Source organism: Aquarana catesbeiana, linkage group LG11, assembly GCF_042186555.1.
Source record: "Aquarana catesbeiana isolate 2022-GZ linkage group LG11, ASM4218655v1, whole genome shotgun sequence".
NCBI classification, from domain to species: Eukaryota; Metazoa; Chordata; class Amphibia; order Anura; family Ranidae; genus Aquarana; species Aquarana catesbeiana.
Genome location: NC_133334.1, coordinates 134898857 through 134913834, shown reverse-complemented (window position 1 = coordinate 134913834; position 14978 = coordinate 134898857).

Below are 14978 nucleotides of genomic sequence, written 5' to 3'. Positions count from 1 at the left end.
AAAGCTTACACCTGGCTTCCTACTAATGTAACAGGTACATGTTATATTGGGAAGTTAGTACCTGCTTTGGCTGTTCGCAAAGATACAGTGCGACCAGATCAAAGTTCAGAATACCCTTTAGTGTTCAAAAGAGAGCTGTTCACTAAAGGTGACATGGCATGGTCATGGTTCCCTTCCTGGACAGGATGGGGAATTGAAGCAATGAAAAGAATAAATAATTACACTAGAATTGTAGATGAGATTATTAACCTTACTACCACTGATATAGGTTTATTAAATGAAGAAATGGCTCAGCTTAAAAAAGTAGTATTAGTGCACAGATTAACGCTAAATTATCTCACTGCAGCAAATCCATTGACTTCATGACAGAACAACGAGAAAGTCTTAGTATAGTCAGGAAGTCCAATTGCGGGAGCTTCAGACAAAATATTAATAAGCTCCTTCACCTGAAGTGAGATAATTTAGCGTTAATCTGTGCTCCAATACTACTTTTTTAAGCTGAGCCATTTCTTCATTTAATAAACCTATATCAGTGGTAGTAAGGTTAATAATCTCATCTACAATTCTAGTGTAATTATTTATTCTTTTCAAAGTTTTGTAGAGTTTTAACTCGATCTGGGGTTAGGTGACGGATTCCATGTGAAATGCAGTGACCCAGGAAGATCACTTTCTCTTGGTAGTATTGTAGCTTATCTTTGCTAACTTTGTCTGGGAAATGACAATAGACAAAACACTCATTAAGAGACCCTCCTCGTCTCTTCTCTTCTCTGTGAGTTTTATCTGACCCTACCATACGCCTCTGACCCAGGTCGCCCACAAGGAGTCAACGCAAGGAACTGCAGAGGATTTTCCCTATCCACACACAGTCCAACCCGTGAAGGGGGACACATACACATTCACACACACACGTTACCCAACCAGAAAGGTCAGAGAGTGGTCTGGTTTCCTTGAGAACCGACAGATAGGATACATAGGAAAAGGCAGAAATATAGCAAGCTTAAGGGCAGCTTACCTAGCCGGCATTTGAGGTCTGCGTTTCCCGATGATCCTGATCGAAGCGCGGTTCCTTCTGGAGAATCTGCCAAACTCCTGGCTGGCTCGTCAAGCTGAGAACATGTCAACACACACTAAAGCAAACTCATAGGTCCCTATTCTGGGCATCTGAATGTAGTCTATTTGAATTCTTTGGAAAGGGAAATCTGGCTTAGGAGAATGCTTTTGGGGAACATGGACAGGCCTCCCTGCATTGCACAGAGCACAAGTGAGACATGAAGCACAAAACCTGGCTGCAAATGCACTAAATCCAGGTGCTATCCAATAACAGTCAGTAAGTGCCACCATCACGCCCTTAGCAAGATGAAAGACGCCATGTGCCAGTTGTGCTAAAACTGGGTACAAACTCCTGGGTGGACACCACCTGTTGTCAGCGCTCCACAGGCCCTGCTGATTTTGGGTAGCATTACATTTGATCCACTACTTTGTGGATGATAAGGTGTATGGAAAGCTTGCTGTATGTATCAGCCTCATTAGACCCTGTCATAAACTCCTTCTATCCACGTAGATAAGTGGAGACTATTTTTGTAAATCTGCAGATTTGCTGTACTATTTGTTTTAGAGGCAAGAGGGTATAGGCATGACATCTCTTCTCCATGACTTACACTTAGCGGAAGCAAGACACAAACATGCTCAAACTCCAGCTGGAGAGGCGGAAATTTTGCACTTATGTAACAAAATCACTGATTTAATGCAATTTCGGGCAAAAGCTGCGCTACAAATTTGTCGTTGAGTAACGTACGAATCGGGGAACAAATGCGGTAAATTACTTGCCAAATCATCGAGGGAACAGACCCTTGCTAATTATATCCCGCACATTATGTCGTCTTCTGGTCAGAACGTTACACACCCACAGAAGATAGCAACAAAATTCAAGGAATTTTTTTCCTCCCTTTACAACTTACAAAAGACACCTACACTTACACCGCAAATAGAGGATTATCTGTTTAAATCTGATATGCCTAAACTACCAGCAGAATTCAGTGAGTTACTAGATGAACCCATCGCCTTGGAAGAAGTACAGAAGGCAGTGGCATCCATGAAATCAGGGAAAGCACCGGGACCGGATGGCTTTACGGCCCAATACTACAAAATTTTACTACCGTCCCTGGGAGAACCCATGCATAAACTCTTCAACTTACTGGATTCTGGAGCACATATCCCCAGAGACACCCTAACAGCACACATTACGGTAATCCCCAAGGAAGGGAAAGACACTACGGTCTGTGGGAGCTATAGGCCAATCTCACTACTTAATGTTGATCTCAAAATATTTACGAAACTACTGTCTACTAGGATCCAAACATACCTCCCATCTTTGATCCATTTAGATCAGGTTGGTTATGTCCCCACCAGGGAAGCCAGGGACAATACAACTAAAGTACTCAACATACTACACGTAGTTAATCAGAATAAGACTCCCTGTATCTTCCTAAGCACGGACGCGGATAAGGCCTTCGACAGGGTGGATTGGCACTTCATGACCTCTGTCTTAAGACATGTAGGACTGGGAGACAGGATGCTAGATTGGATTAATTCAATTTACACTGACCCCACAGCTTGGGTCCGTGCAAATGGAGTCCTGTCAGCCCCCTTTGTGATCAGGAATGGAACACGCCAGGGGTGCCCATTATCCCCACTCCTCTTCGCCCTGTCTCTGGAGCCCTTTCTGCAAACCCTACGTGCCCATCCGGATATAACTATAACTGACTATGGGAGAGACACAGCAAAAAATTGCTGCTTACTCAGATGACATGCTGTTTACTCTCACTAACCCAGTAGTTTCTCTCCCCAATTTGCTACGAGAATTCAAAACATATGGTAGTATTTCCAACCTGAAGATCAATTTTAACAAGTCTGAAGCTATGAGTGTAGGATTGCCCTCACGCCTTCTCACTGCTCTAAGGGATAGTTTCAATTTCAAATGGACTAACACAGCCCTAAAATATTTAGGCACATATATTCCCCCCAAAATGTCCCAGATATTTGCTCTGAACTTTCGTCCACTACTGTCCTCGGTCCGGGCCTTACTTACCGCTTGGAACACAGGGTTACATTCATGGTTTGGTAGATGCAACATCCTCAAGATGTGCATCCTCCCAAAGTTCCTGTACCTTCAACTCAATCATTATCTTAAAACATTACCTCCTCCTGGAAACCGGACCTTGACTACCTACGAAACTTATTGCTCGGAGGAGGGAGCCCTACCTCACACACTGTCGGCCACCTACCAATTGTTGATTACACCACCAGAAAACCACCAAATACACGCCCTCGGGGCATGGGAAAGGGATATACAGTGTACTTTTATGTCACGGCAAAAACAAAACATTCTATACTTCACATTTAAATCCTCGATATGCACAAAGATGCAAGAAACTAATTTTAAACTACTCACCAGATGGTACAATACCCCTGCAAAACTACAAAAGTTCTTCCCATCTTCCTCGGGACTCTGCTGGAGATGCCGGGGAGACCGGGGTACGATTCTCCATATCTTTTGGACCTGCCCCATGCTGGGGCAGTTCTGCAAGACCATACAGCAGACGATACAAAAATTCACAGAACGCCCTATCTTGGTTGATCCTGGCTTCTTCCTGCTACATGCAACTAGCATGTCAGGCAAAGCATACAAAAAATCTTTCATCCGCCATCTATAGGATGCAGCAAAGTCATGTATCCCACTACTGTGGAAGTCTACCAAACCCCCAACCGTGGGTATGTGGCTCAGAAAAGTAGAAGACATCAGGAAAATGGAGGATCTTATCCTCACGGCCCGACATCAAAATGATCTGTACACCAAAACCTGGTCGAATTGGCTTATGTTTATATTTTCCGATGAGGGGCAGAATCTTCTGGCGGGTGACTGAAGTCATTCGACCGCATAAATTGACACGTATGCCCCAAGTCAAGTACGTGCACCGCCTCCGTGTATCCCTTCCCTCCTTACCCCCTCCTCCCTACTCTCCGCACCCCTTTCTCCTCCACTTCTTTCCTTCTCTCTTTCTAGCCTTACTAATTCCTTTTATTTACTGTTCTGAAAAAGGAAAATGGCAGAAGGAAAGGGCTGCCCAGATATGTTTAGGAAACACGGCAGTGTTGAATCCTTTATACATTGTTTAGTAGAATATACATGTCTCTGTAATGGAAGATAATATTACTGTGTTCTCAGTTATGATGTTGCAAGAGGCTGCGTCCTCGAATTTTATACCTGTTCATGATGTTACATTGGGGCATTGCCCTTTCTTATGCTTGTTTAAACTTATATTTGAAAAAAAGAGGGTATAGGCACAAGTAGAGAAGACTGGCCAGTCATTATGGGCATTAAATTAATTAAGGGAATGAAGGGAGAGAGGCCTTCAGAAAATGCCCAGCGCAAGATGAGCGCTAGAGAATATATGAACCGAAGGTACGGTTCCGCCTATACTGAGCCCCTAGATAAATGGGTAGAATGGACAAAGGGAACAGCTAAACCTTTAAAATCTGAAGGGACTTTTGATTTAAAAGTATGGCAAACTTTTCTGCATGATTATGGCCCCTACTGTGCAGTGAAGGAACGTGGAGAATAGCTTGCACATGGGAGACAGAAGCTAAACTAGCAAATCAAACTGGCTTGATGGACATGTTTAATAAAAGTACTGCCCAAATTTACTACGTTTGGCCAGAAGACTCTGTAGAGGAGGACCCCCCACCTTATGTGGCTGCCAGTTTGGCTTTAAGGGGTCCATCCACAAAAGCAAAAGAATTAGATTACATGGAACACACAAAAGATGAGCTATGCAATATAGTAGAGAGCAGAGGTTTAACAACCCACATATCAACCTACAAAGAGGATTTTGGCTCGTATCCTAGAAACAGATGATTGGCATAAATCAAAAGGCACATATGCAAAACTAGATCTCTCTGAACTTAAGGCTTTGGCCAAACAAAGAGAGATAGAGTCTGAACTTCCGGAGCAAACCATAATTTCCATATTGTGGCAGCAAGATGAAGAGAGAAGGAAGGAAGATGCCAGCCCTTCTGCCCCTGGCACAGAGCAATCTGTTGCAGTTTATCCTGTCAGAACCCAATTAGTTTTTGAAGGTAATGCTGTTGACAGTAAGACTCAAATTAAATGGCATGTACCTTTTAGTCCCCAAGATATGAGAGCCACAGAATAACGCCAGAGATATTGCTAAAGATGGATGGAACCCCTTTCAGGGTTTAGGAGGTTTTGGTAATTTTTTATATGGCATACCAACATGGTTACAGAAACTTGGTGCTTACATTGTGATGTTCCCATTTCTCATATTTGTTATTTACTTCCTCATCAGGCTATGCCTCTGTGTGACTAACCGCTGTACCAACAAATGTACCACCAGCCCTGATTAACCCATTATTGTGAGAAAGCTAGGAGAGAGCTGAACAGGACGCCGTCTCTCTGTGCCAATGTAACAGGAGTTACCAGCAATCGGCTGAAAGTAATGCGGAGAAGAATGGTGTCAAATAAACAAAAGGGGGGAAATGACATGGACATTCACTGTACTGTTCATTTAAGCACAAGAGACTCCATTTTGTTCTCACTGTTGAAATGTGTTCTGTAACCTTCACCTAACACACAGACACATCTCCTAATAAACGCTCTCTACTCCCCCCTCCCTTCTCAAGGTTTTACTTTTGCAATTGTTCTATTCGCTAGTTTTTAATAATATATTTTTATTTGTTAGCTTTTAATAACATATTTCTATTTGTTAGTTTTTAATAACATCTCACACCACCCCTTTCTTATCTATGTATAAAATAACATGTAATAATAAATTTTCACTGAACGGACATTTTAAACACAGTGATTGAGTCCTATGAATCTGTTCCTGCAGCTGCAGTATTAACTTTGTTTTAGAGTCCCAATCAGAAATCAGTCAAATCAGCACTGATTAGCAAAACTGGTGGGCACTGAGGGGACCGATGTCCCTGTAACCAGACATGTGCAGTTTGTTTGGTTCCGAATTGAAATTAAACTAGTTTTTCAGACATTTGGATGTATCCGTATTTCAAAATTACAATAGTACCAAATTTATATGAATCTGAAATAACTAAAGAAAAAATTTGGACAAAACTCAAATTCAAAACGATTTAAATAGTTTTTGAATTCGAATAGTTTTCAAATTTCCAAAGAAAATAAGATAGAATAGAAAATGAAGGAATAAAATAGAAAAAAATAGAATAGAATATAAAAGACTATAACAGAAAATAAAAGAATAGTATATAATATAGTAAAACAGAACAAAATAGAAAAACAGAATAGAATAGAAACAAATAGAATAAAAAAAGAATAGAATTAAGTAGAATATAACCATCTTCTGAAATTAGATTTTTCAAATAGAATAAATTCGAATTAGAATACATAAGTAAAGAAAAGAATAGAATAGAAAAAATGAAATAGAATAGACTATAATGGATGAGAAAAGAATATAATTCAAAAAACAATAGAATAGAAAGAATATAACCATTTCCCAAAATGCAAATAGGATATTCAGAAATTCTAACAGAATAGATTTGAATTTGAATAGAATAGAATAGAATAACCTAAGAGCAAAAGAATAGAATTAAAAAAACATTAGAATAGAATATATTTTAACCATTTCCAAAAATTCAAATAGAATCAATTCAAATTTGAATAAAATAGAAAAGAATAGATTCGAATAGGGAGATGGTTATATTCTTTCTATTCTATTCTATCCTATGTTTTTTCTATACTACTCTGTTATTTTCTATTCTATTTTTTTCTATTCTATTCAAACTCGAATTGATTCTATTTGAATTTTGGGAAAATGGTTGTATTATTTCTATTTTAGTCTATTTTTTTATTCTATTCTATTCATTTCCATTCTATTAGGTCCCTTCCACGCTGGGGCATCGGCGCCGCCGGCGGTAAAGCGCCGCTATTTTACCGTCATTTTTTGCGGGGGTTAAAACTGCCCCATTAGCGGCCGAAAAAGGGTTAAAACGACCCGCAAAGTGCCACTGCAGTGGCTCTTTGCCGGCGGTTCGGCAGCGGTGCCCATTCAGTTTAATGGGCAGGAGTGGTTTAGGAGCAGTGTATAAACTGCTCCTTCACCGCTCCAAAGATGCTGCTTGCAGGACTTTTTTTTAGCATTCTGCCAGCGCACCGCTCCAGTGTGAAAGCACTCGGGAGGCTCTTTAAAGGTGCTATGCAGGTGCTATTTTTATTATTTATTTATTTTTTTCTATTCTAGTCCTTTATTTTTTATTTTATTTTATTCTCTTTGGAAAATGGGAAAACGATTCAAGTTCAAAAACTATTTGAATACGTTTTTAATTTGAATTTAAAAATGATTCAAATTCGAAAACTTTTCAAATTCGCATTTGAAAACTATAGGAAAATTGAAAACTATTTGAAATTTATTCAAAACTATTCGAAATTGATTAAAAAATGATTCAAATTCAAATTTTGAAAATTCTAATTGATTCGAATATGAATAAACAAAATGAATTCTGAAAATGAATTAAATGGATTAAACTAATTTAACTAAACTAATTTACATAAATAATGAATCAAAGCTAAGCGCAGTGAGGAGAGCTCTGAGAGCTGATTGGAGGGAAGAGACACGCTCCCCTCCACACAGCACACAGGAACAGAACTGAGGAGGTCAATCTGCTGGAGAACCCTCCCCATCACCATTTTTCTCTTGGTGTCAGGAAAATTTATCAAAAGTGAGTCATGCTGAGAGCAGATGAACAACGCAGCAGACAAAAGTAAAACTTAGTGCTCCCAATTGAGACAAGTACATGTTGTAGAGGATTATGCTTTATTCATATTTCATGTCTGATGTTTACAACCACTGTAAACCATTATGCAAAACAGAAAAGAAGGAAGAGTGTCAAAAGTGAGCCAAGGGTGGCAAACTGGGGCCCTCCAGCTGTTCTGGAACTACATGTCCCATGAGGCATTACAAGGCTGACAGTTACAAGCATGATTCCTAAAAGCAGAGGCATGATGGGATTAGTAGTTCTGCAACAGCTGGAGGGCCCCAGTTTGCCCACCCCTGTTATATAGATACTTGTTGCAGTTTAGTAACTATATGTATGTTAGACCCCTTTCACACTGGGGCATTTTTCAGGCCCTTTAGCGTTGAAAAAAGCGCCTGTAAAGCACCTGAAAGAAGCCTCATCTGCAATCCCAATGTGAAAGCCTGAGTGTTCTCACACTGAGGCGCTGCACTGGCAGGGCATCAAAAAAAGTCCTGCAAGCAGCTTCTTTGCAGCGCTTTAGGAGCGGTGAATATACCGCTCCTAAAGCACCCCTTCCCATTGAAATCAATGGAAAGTGCCTGCAAAGCGCCTTGGCAGCTGAGCTTTGTGGGTGCTTTTAACCCTTTATTCGGCCACTAGCGGGGGTTAAAAGCGCCCCGCTAGCGCTTGAAAAATGCTGGTAAAGTGCCGCTAGTTTAAGCAGCGCTTTACCAGAGTTTTTCGGGTGCTGACAGTGTGAAAGGGCTCTTAAAGCACTCAGGCTTTCACATTGGGATTGCAGATGTGGCTTCTTTCGGGTGCTTTACAGGCGCTTTTTTAATGCTAAAGCGCCTGAAAAATGCCCCAGTGTGAAAGGGGGTCTAAAAGTATGACATATAAGGGGATCAGCTTTAGAGCCAGCTAGATTGCATACTAGAACATAAAGTTCATCGATAGCAGCCTCCATGTTTTTCTTATGATAGGTTTCTTTGAAATTCGACAAGAAAACCGGAATTTGCTTTTAATGCAAGACTGACAAAGGTAGATAGAGTTTAAGTTTGTGATGTTGATTCTCTTTGGTCCCCTTTAACGCTAAACATGATGTTGTTCTACTTTCTACCTCCATAATAACTTCAGTCAAATTATTCCAGTCTTTGTGTACAGACCACCTTCCATACTGTTCCAGTCTCTTTTTAAAGACCAACGTCCTATAGGTGGTGATACAGTCATATTGTGAATAGCTTCTGTGTACTGATAACATCTTTTTGCAAATGCCGCATCAGTTAGATAAGAGCCAATGTTGGATGCTATATCGTATTTAAATAGATAACATCTGCCACGTTCTATAAATAAAATACATACAAAGAAAATGTACTGCCCAGGTGATCATAATGAACGGATTAAAGAGAATGTCTTATATAGCTATAGCAACACTTAATTAGCAATTGAGAAAGCATAATAACATTTTTGGTGGCTTTATTAAATAAGATTTTAGACTTTATTTGAATGAAAACACTTCTTAGTTCACCATTCTTTTGCAGTCTTTCCTAATCTTTTATGAAAACCATGAATTGGTACAACATGTTACATAATGTATATGTAGAACTCACAGGAATTACTTACAGGTGCTCCGAGCTGTCCTTAGTTCTCCCAAGCACAAATCCGAAAATGTTCATCTTTTAACAATTTAAATTGTAAAGACTCTGATCAAAGGCATAGAAAAGATTAAATGTCTTGCAATAAAATGTTAAGCGAAGAGATAATGTTTAATGATATTTGTTAATTGGACCCATGCAGAAAACTGAACAGGCCCTAGCAACTTAAAGAGGAAGCATAGTGTATTTTAACAAAACATATGCTAACTTAAATTGTAGTGTTTATCTCAAAGTCATTTTTTATGTGATTTTCACATTTTCCATACTTGCGTTTTCATATTTTTGACATTGTATTAAATATAGAGATTTGCAGAGGCAAATAGATAAGTAAATACTACCTAACTCATTTTGGGCACATGGAAATGGTAGCAAGGGGCCGCACAGCATACGAGAGGATACAGAACCTAAAAAACAGTTTTCCCCAGGATCCAGAGCTGCTGCCTACAGAGATCAATGACAGCACGTGGCAGTGAGTATGACATGAATGTAGATTGCATAAATATGAGCACAGATGTACAACCCTGGATGCAGACATAAAAATACATCAACATAACTCAAAGAAAAACATCAGCGCTAAAGGACAAATGGAACCCCAAGTCCAACATAGATGGTAAAGTCAAATATAGATGGTGGGACTCTTCACATGTCTTCCATCAAAGGCCCAGTAATGCGTAAGCCTTGCTGCTCTCTCCGGATAAGGAAAATCCTTCAACAGAACAACTGAAATAAAAGCAAAAGGGAGGGTTCACCAGCTTTGTGCATTACCATAATAAAATTGTATTAAAAGATAAAGATTACCAAAATGCTCACAAAAGGAAGTGTATGGAGGCACACAGAATACATCCAGTTGATGTACTCAGGTGATGCTCGCTAACCGAGAGCGAGGCTAACGCAATTCAAGGGCAGTAGCCTCTTCATCAAAGCTAACCAAGACGCAATAAATACATTTTTATGGTAATGCACAAGGCTGGGTGTGCCTTCTCTTTTGCTTTCGTTTCAGCAAACATAAAATGCATGTGGGGAGAGCTGGGTGCTCTAAACCACAAAAATGAACTCCTGTGCTGCGATAAACACCCAGCTTTTCCACATGCACCATTAGAACATGGTGATTTTACTCTCGCCTCCTTAAAGTGGTTGTAAACCCACAAAAAAACCTGCAAGATGCTGATACAGGGGATACCTCCTAAACCGTGCAGGTTTAGGAGATATTCACAGTAGCTACAGGTAAGCCTTTTTATAGACTTACCTGTAGTAAAAAGTGGTTTGTAAGGGTTTACAACCACTTTAAAGGCAGGTTCTTATAAATATATATATATATTTTTTTCTTAACACTGAATTTTTCTCCATTGTTTACACATCCTTTTTTATATGGGTAGTATGGGACTGTCAGCTTAACACTCCTTTCCTTTCAGCTTTAAGCTGGCCATAGATGGGTAGAATTTGAAAAGAATGTTTTAAGAAAATTTTTCATTTTTCTAATAGATAGTGGGTCAAATCAACAAACACATTTCTAGTAGTATATAAAAAGAGTGCACAAATCAGGCCTTCAGTACACTACTCAGCACCAAATTATCCTACCACTCTTGAGTCTCCTTCTCAGTATATGCAGACAGAAAAAAGTTAATATGATATGTATTAGTAGCAATGATGCTATGATCCCATTAATCCTTTGAATCTATCAGGGATCCAATGAAACAGCAGCCATTTAAAGTATAGTGATAAGAATTCCCATACAGTACAGTAATAAAGTTATAAAAAAAAACATATAAGAAACAGTCTAATTCATAAACAGTCCAATGTTAAAACAGCGCTGATGCTGGATAAGTGTCCAACTCCACAAGAAAATATATTATAAAATATGATGATATAGCAAACTGAGTCTATAGTGGCAGGTGATCCTAGGTAGTGGATTGCATGTGCACCCTACACCGAGTCCCAGTCTTCACCACGTGAGGCACTCTTTCCCCTATGGGGTTAAACTCACCAGAATGTTGAAACAAATCAGCCTTAAACTCAGAAGGCAGGCAAATGATGTGCTCCAAAAGGGTTCCTAAAAACAAAGAAATGCTGACATAGCGTTATCCTGCTTTATTAGAGGCACCCAAAATACAGCCAATCCTACTTCCAATCTACGTACATTTATAAGCTGTTAAAAGAACATTTAAAAGAGAGTGTAGTCACCAAATCGCCTAGTCCCAAACAAGCTTGTGTTGCATACACGGCGTTCGCGTTTACTTCCTGGTTGGGAACAGCTGACGGTGAGGTGCACGTGTCACTTCCGGTTACCCCGTAATAGTCACGCACTTACGCGTTTCGTCACTTCCGACTAATAGTGTACAGTGTGTGGTTTTTGTTTGGTAAAGTCCATTCATTCCAAAATCAAATGTAAAAAGCAAACAAAATTGTTCAAACGACATTCAAATGTCCTGAGAATTTTTATATGGATTTTCCTAAGAATTTTCATCAACAAAGCATGGACGAACCTGGAATTTTCAAAATGTTACACTGTGCTTTGTAATCCTTATTAACAGAACAATTGGGGAATTTTAAAGGCAACGTCCTGTGAATTTGTTTTGAGACATGCATTTCAGTGCATTTTTGAGTCGTATGTTGTGTTCTGTTGTAGGCTATTATGTTTGAATAAATCAGATTTGAAATGTAATTTCTAATGTCCCAACATTTGCTGCTGTTTCCAGCACCAGCAAAATACACGGAAATGAGAAAATGCATTGTTTAAAAACCACAGCATTATGCTCAGAGACATTAAAATAAATGCTGCATTTCCAGATCAATAGGCTTGTGGAGTGAACATAACCATATTTTTGGCTGCCAGCATGTAAAAAAATGTATTATTGCCTATGTCTCAGTTGTGGGGATTTCCCCAAATGTTCCACATAATTGATAGGTGTCAGACAAATAAGAAAAGAGGGAAAAGACCATGGGGACAAAGCCAGTAGAATGGGGAAGTCCAGTGGCGGCTGGTGCTCAAAAATTTTGGGGGGCACAAAATATTTTGAAAAAAATCATCAATTGCAGCCACTGTGACATCAAACGCTGCCACTGTGCCATCAAATGGTGCCAATGTGCCATCAAATGCTGCCACTGTGCCCATCAAACGCTACCACTATGCCCATCAAAGGCTGCCACTGTGCTATCAAATGCTGCCACTGTGCCCATAAAACGCAGCCACTGTGCCAAATGCTGCCACTGTGCCATCAAATGCTGCCACTGTACCATCAAATGCTGCCGTTGTGCTCATCAAATGCTGCCAGTGTGCCCATCATATGCTGTCAGTGTGCCCATCAAATGCTGCCAGTGTGCACATCATATGCTGCCAGTGTGTCCATCAAATGCTGCCAGTGTGCCCATCATATGCTGCCAGTGTGCCCATCAAATGCTGCCAGTGTGCCCTTGAATGCCCCCAGTGTGACCCCCACCCACTCGCCATCTGCCCGGCACTTACCCTGTCTTGGTGGGGCAGCGGGTGACAGCAACAAGCGGGGTCCTCCATACGTGTCCTGCCGTCCTCATCTCCCGTCCTCTGCTCCTGATAGGCTTCCAATGGCGGCGCTGGTTATTTCAGCCAATCAGGTTACAGGTAACAGACCCGAGCACATGATTGTCAGAGAGGCGGTTTAGTGTTAGGAAAGCGAATAGTCATTCGCTTTTCTAACACAGCTGAGTGACCTGCGACCGCTCAGCATGGAGCTCACAGGTCACCTTTTTTGACACCTATTAGAGCCTATGGCTCTAATCAGGTGCTTCGAAAACACCCCCCACCTCTGTAATTCAGGTGCCCTGCACCCGAAAAGGGGCCAGGCACCTGATTAGGGGGTGGGTGGCAGCGGCGGCCATAGATAGATTCATGCAATGCATGAATCCATCTATTGGTGATAGAGGGGGTGGCAGGAGAGAGGGGGCCTTTATGGGTGCACCGCCACTGGGGAAGTCTTACATTTTTGCTGTCTGGGTCCCCATGGAGAAATTTTCCTCACATCCTGTCAAAAGAAGGATGTCTAAACAGGAAGTGAATTAAAATAATCTCGACTGAAAAACAGACAGCATTTAGGACCTATTTATACCAGATGCTTTTGGGCCATACCCAAGCATTCCAAATGCAGAGAGAGAGCAAGAAGCCCTGTTACCTATTAAGGCAGTTCATGGCATGTGGTGCTTTTTTAAGTGCAGGGAGTGAGATGCAAGTCACCGCAGCACACTGCAGGCAGTAAAACCTGCTCATGCATACTGTTTGCGAAGTGTATGTTAAGTTAACAACACCCTGCAATCAGTTTGCAATACACAGCACGATTTTCAGAACTGGATTGCATGGGTGTGAACACCCATGCGTTCCGATTCTGGTGCAGACAAAAAAAGGGTCCTGCATGAGTTTGGTTCAAATGCGATGCAAATTCAGCCATAGAGTTTGTATGGCTGAATTTGAATCGCACAGACATCGCATGTGATCTGAACAGCAATGAGGTGCGAAGCACAAACGATGTCTGACATCGCACTAGTGTGAACCGGCCCTTAAAGCAAAGGTGATCTATCTTCATGTATGTGCATTTTTTTCATTAATAAATATTTTGATTTGTGGACAACACTATGGCGTTTTCTTTTGTATCTCTCTGAACCTGTTACAAGTATTGATCCCTGATGCTTGATAAGATCTAAAAACATGGGTGGAGTGACAGCCCTGTCCAAACTCTAAAAGAATTATGTGAATAAGACTTTTATTTTAGAGGTCGATAGCATGTGGAAAAATGTAAAATAATGCATTTGGGAGGCAAAAATATGAATGCAATCTATTCACTGGGGGAGAATCGCTGGGGGAATCTAGAATGGAAAAGGACCTGGGGGTCCTAGTAGATGACATGCTCAGCAATGTCATGCAATTCCAAGCTGCTGCAAGCAAAGCAAACAGAATATTGGAATGCATTAAAAAGGAGATTAACTCCAGAGATAAAATGATAATTCTCCCGCTCTACAAGACTCTGGTCTGGCCGCACCTGGAGTATGCTGTGCAGTTCTGGGCACCAGTCCTCAGGAAGGATGTACTGGAAATGGAGCAAGTACAAAGAAGGGCAACAAAGCTAATAAAGGGTCGGGAGGATTTTAGTTATGAGGAAAGGTTACAAGCACTGAACTTGTTCTCTCTGGAGAAGAGACGCTTGAGAGGGGATAAGATTTCAATTTACAAATACCATACTGGTGACCCCACAATAGGGATAAAACTTTTCTGCGTAAAGTAATTAAATAAGACATGCGGCCACTCACTAAAATTAGAAAAAAAAAACAGTTCAACCTTACACTGCGTAGAGGGTTCTTTACTGTAAGAGCGGGTAGGATGTGGAATTCCCTTCCACAGGCTGTGGTTTCAGCGGGGAGCATCGATAATTTCAAAAACTATTAGATAAGCACCTGAACAACCACAACATACAGGGATATACAATGTAGTACTGACATAAAATCACACACATAGGTTGGACTAGATGGACTTGTGTCTTTTTACAACCTCGCCTACTATATAACTATGTAACT